The sequence below is a fragment of the Acanthochromis polyacanthus genome, chromosome 17 (genome assembly GCF_021347895.1).
Source record: "Acanthochromis polyacanthus isolate Apoly-LR-REF ecotype Palm Island chromosome 17, KAUST_Apoly_ChrSc, whole genome shotgun sequence".
NCBI classification, from domain to species: domain Eukaryota; kingdom Metazoa; phylum Chordata; class Actinopteri; family Pomacentridae; genus Acanthochromis; species Acanthochromis polyacanthus.
Genome location: NC_067129.1, coordinates 29,957,495 through 29,962,378, shown reverse-complemented (window position 1 = coordinate 29,962,378; position 4,884 = coordinate 29,957,495). Strand labels below are relative to the sequence as shown.

At 40.4% G+C, this 4,884-nt stretch overlaps 1 non-coding gene across 1 annotated transcript; it reads right to left on the bottom strand.

Moving 5' to 3' along the window:
* Window positions 1–543: 543 nt before the first annotated feature.
* trnae-uuc (transfer RNA glutamic acid (anticodon UUC)) lies at window positions 544–615 on the bottom strand. The gene has a single exon. It is a non-coding gene; the product is annotated as a tRNA-Glu (tRNA).
* Between the last annotated feature and the right edge of the window lie 4,269 nt (window positions 616–4,884).

The following is a 4,884-nucleotide window of genomic DNA, read 5'->3' as shown; positions in this document are numbered from 1 at the left end:
ATAGCTGTTGTTTTGTCTTGATTCTATCATTATTGCAACACTTCTATGTTCTAATTTATTTGGTTTTCAAGTATTTTAGCGCTTTTGTGTGTGATTTAAGTCACTGCTCTTTTCTCTTCGAAAACTGAACATTTTGATTAAAAGTTTCAAAACTGCACCTATAGAAATCAAAAACCTGATTAAAAATGGCTGCCCTCCTTGTGCAGCAATGAACTGCCTTCAGCACTTCGACATTTGTAATGCTTCCTGGGAGTTAAATCGTCAAACAGCAGTTGCGATTAGCACCAAATCTCCCAAACCGAGTCTAAATGGTGAAGCTTTAACTTGAGGGAAGAGGAAGAGGTTGCAGGAAGGGCTGTGAATACAGAAACAGTTTTACGTTATTGCACACAAGTGTTAAATCATGAACACATTTAGCAGTCTGACTCCAGAAGGAACAAACAACCTGTGGTAGAGTACTTCTTGCATCATGGAGTCTTCTGTCCCTGTTGGTGGGTTCACATCCTAAACAGACCACTGTATTGTAGAAAGTCATAAGCTTAGTTCCCATACCGGGAGTTGAACCCGGGCCACCTGGGTGAAAACCAGGAATCCTAACCGCTAGACCATATGGGACTGAAAAAGCAGAACCAGAGAGGAACATAAGGACGGAAACACAACAGGAAGTTCAACAGAGACAGCGAGCAGGCAGGTAAAATCCATAAACATGATCCAAAAAGAAGGGAAACAGACGAGGGAAGGAATCAAACAAAACAAAACACAAAGACCAGGACATGAGTAGAAGCTGCAGAACCACCTCTGTTCACAAATGATGATCCTCAGTATCGGATCATCAGTATCTTTGGCTTTGGGAAGTGAAGTGTGGCTATATGTCAACAAAATACAAAAGAGTGTTGTTGCAGTTAATAAAAAGGGGAACTTTGATTAGGACGCTTTGACAAAACGCACAACTTCATGCATTAGGACCAAACAGGACGATCGACAACAATCACAGTGTTACAATATGAGTACAAATCACTGGGACGTTGATTTTAGGTCTCGGCTTGTCAAACTTGTCAACTCTTTACGTCCTTAAAAGTTCTTCAGTCGTGGTTGACGACGTGTCTTTCTACCTTTCTTTTGGAATTTTCTGTCTTTTGTTGTACTCGTTTCTTTCTTCCTTCAAAGCTCCTAAGCTCTGAAAAGGTTTCATAAGCCCAAAGGATATTACATTCTTTCCATGCATAGAGGAGTGCAAATGCATGAAATCTGGCATGAAATAAAAAAAAAAACACTCCAAAGAAATTCCATAGTTCAGTCAGAAAGGAGAGAATATATCCATGAATGTTTCTGGTTTTCTAGAAAAATCCTAAAAGAGCAGGTCAACGTGTGGATAACCATAGAAAGATTAATCATGTTTTATTTGCTGTGAGCTCATATTCAATTATAGGAACAGGAAAGTATAAAAATAGAAGAACTGTATCATCAGGAATCAGAAGTGAAAAAATGTAAACATTAAATCCATTACTTGAAAATCATGTTAGTCTTGAGTGGAATGTGTTCATCTGCAGTGCTAAATGACAATTAAATGCATTTAAACAGAATATATCTTAGGAATCTGCTAACAAGCTACAATTGAATCTGTTGCCTGCTAGTATGTCTGTTTTTCATTTTGACATTCAGTTATCTCAAGCAAGGGCGTAACTTTGGGTCTTCCATTGGGGGGGTTCAACTCTGTGCCTGTTTATTGGTATTTATGGAATCGTTTACTTTTGTAAAAGGAGTCGTGGTAATTTGGCATGTCTGTATTAGAAATACATTGGTGATTTACTTGAAGTTGTTGCAGCTGTGTACTTATGTGTTTAGGCAACAATGACCATTTAATTCCTATTGTGTTTAAGGACTAGCTAGCAAGACCGTAGCAGCTTCCACTTAATTGATTTTGGGTTTATGTCAATCTATGAAAAGAAAAATCAAGAACTTTAAAGATTATTCAATTGCATCACTGTATTGACACAACTAAAGTACAAACAGAAAATGTCTTATGCACAATTCATGGCAACACTCAATACATCACACAATACAGGGTGGCACACTGGAGTGCAGCTTGCACCTCTATTCTGGTGTGGAGCATGTATAGAGAAAGCTAACACAGTACAAGGGCTAAGGTATGTTACCTGGTCATTTGTGCCTCCTGTGCTGCCTTTCCCTGTGCTCTCTCTCCCTCTCTTTGGTCACCTGATGATCCTCCATCACCTGGACTTCCTCTGTCATCTCCTCCTCCTCTCTCTTGCTCAACTGTTGCACCTCCTCTGTCACCTCCTCTCTCTCTCTCCTCATCTGTGCTTCTCCTTCTCTGTCCACCTGCCTCTCTTTCATGGCCTGTTCAGGAATCATATTCTTGAACCTGGTATATAAAAGCTTAGTTAATGTTAAAATGGTATCAGCCCGGTTAAAACTGACCAGTAAGGTCAAAGAACAATTTGAGGAAATAAATACATTCAGGTATTTCCCAAATTTTGTCAAGATTCACGAGATGAAGTACTTCTCTTCCCCTCCTCTGTCAGGACGGACATGGAGGAGCGTCTGTTGTCACCATGGTTACCGCTTCAGGCCGACGCAGACATTCCTGTTCCTTCAGGATTTAGAAATGCCTGGAAAAATGTAGCTTCTGTGTATGCTATTGCGTTGTTTGATCAGTAAAATAGCTTCACTACTGAAAAGATATTTGATGTGGAAAACAGCGACGTTACGACCTGCCCGGTTCCCCCAAGAAATGCAGTTTAACTACGCCGCCATCCATCACTGTGTATTGGAGCAAAGTCAGCAAACAGCCCTTTAAGTTACAATTCAGTGAAAACTGACATTGGTCCTACACAGTACATCCCTACTCTCTGGCTGTACCTCACAGGACGAGCTCAAACCAACTCCAGTCACAAATCATCAGCTAACTTAACAAGACAGGTAGGCTATTTTACCTCTTTTTGGTCAAGATATTTCCTTTTTTTTAGTTGTTGGTGTCGACCAACAATGAAGAATTGTTGTTTGTCCTTTTCGCACTCTTTAAATTTCTTCACGGCTCTGCTGTCTCCATCCATGCCAAATATACAGGGTCAGGGAAAAGTGAACGTTACGTAGAGGAGGCGCCGTGGGTTGGGTGATACCAAGTATTCGGTGGGGGGTGTGGGGGGTTACATTAAGATTATTAAACTTGCTACTGTTTTGTTGGCAAATGATAATAATAAAAATCAACAAGATAATTAATGCTTTTATTATATTGGAAAAATGTGATAATATTGTGGGGGTTACATTAGCTCAACGTGATTTTCGTGGGGGTCATGACCCCCGTATCCCCGGTGCAAATTACGCCCTTGATCTCAAGTAAGACACACATTTTTACAAATATATGAGTTTCTCCTAAAGACAAATTACTGTATGAGGCAAAGAAATGTAATAATTTTCTCTTTTTACGATATGTTAGTGCACTAGACAACATTTCCCAATGAGTGGAAGTATTTTATCATGAACAAGTTTAACAGGAACCAGGTAAAGTCCATGAGGATGATTAGAAAAGGAGGGAAACACAGACAACGGGAGGAAGTAAACATACAAGCAGCACATGAGGCAAGGTGGTTTCAAAATAAAAGAGGAAGTAACCAAAAAGGGGAATGGACAGTCCAAGAAAGTGACATACAAACAGGAAAATGAGAAAAGAATGTAACAAAACAAAACCCAGAGGCAAAGAAGTGTAATCATTTTCTCTGTTTACAATATGTTAGTGCACTAACAGTTCCCAGTGAGCTGAAGTGTTTTATCATGAACACGTTTAACAGGAACCAGGTAAAATCCACGAGGATGATTAAAAAAGGAGGGAAACACAGACAACGGGAGGAAGTAAACACACAAGCAGCACATGAGGGAAGGTGGTTTCAAAATAAAGGAGGAAATAACCAAAAAGGGGCATCCAGTAGAGTGGCATACAAACAGGAAAACACAAGGAAGGGATCTAACCAAACAAAACCCAAAGTAGCAACGCAATTTTGTCTTTTTCTATTTTTATGATATGATAGTGCACTAGACGGTGTTTGTACATGAGCAGAGCTGTTATATCATGAACAAATATAACAGGAACAAGGAAAAATCCATAAGGATGATCAAAAAAGGAGGGAAACACAGACAAGGGGAGAAAACATAACACATAAGGGAAGGAAACATACAAACAGCACACGAGAGAAGGTGATTTCAAAATAAAAGAGGTAACCAAAAAAAGGGCATCAACACAAGGAAGAAATCTAACCCAACAGAAGTCAAAGAGGCAAAGAATTTTAATCATTTTCTGTCTTTTTCTACCATGAATTATTCCAGGAGGAAAGTTCAACGTCTGCTTTGCTAATATCGACCTTTCCCCTTCTGCAGATTTTAGGGGAATTGTACCAAAACCTTGAGCCGCCGCCAGTGTTTTAGCTTGATGAAATGGTTTCCTTGAACCCTGGCTGTGTTTTTCTGGATGTTTTTGTGCTTTTCCAGCCCACAGACAAAGAGTCATTTTAGGTGAGTGAGCGATTCGACGTGGACCTTGACGACACGTCTCTGTACAGCCGCTGTTTGAAGCCTCCCGTTGTTTGGCTCTTTGAAGGGAACAGAAATGCTGCCTGGAAACCGACTGACTTTGTGCCATTATTCTGTTGTCCGGGTCAAAGAGCCAATAATGGAGCCGTGTAGCCGCCTGCTGCCTCCCTCCATCACGTCGGACAACGACAGAGCGACACGAAAACCATTCGTCTTCAAAGGGTTGTCGGGTGACAGACAGAAAACACAACAGCAACATGATGAAGAGCAGCTGAGTTAATTACATTACAGCACATTAACAATCAGAGCAACTGGTTCATATTTTCGTCTCTGAGG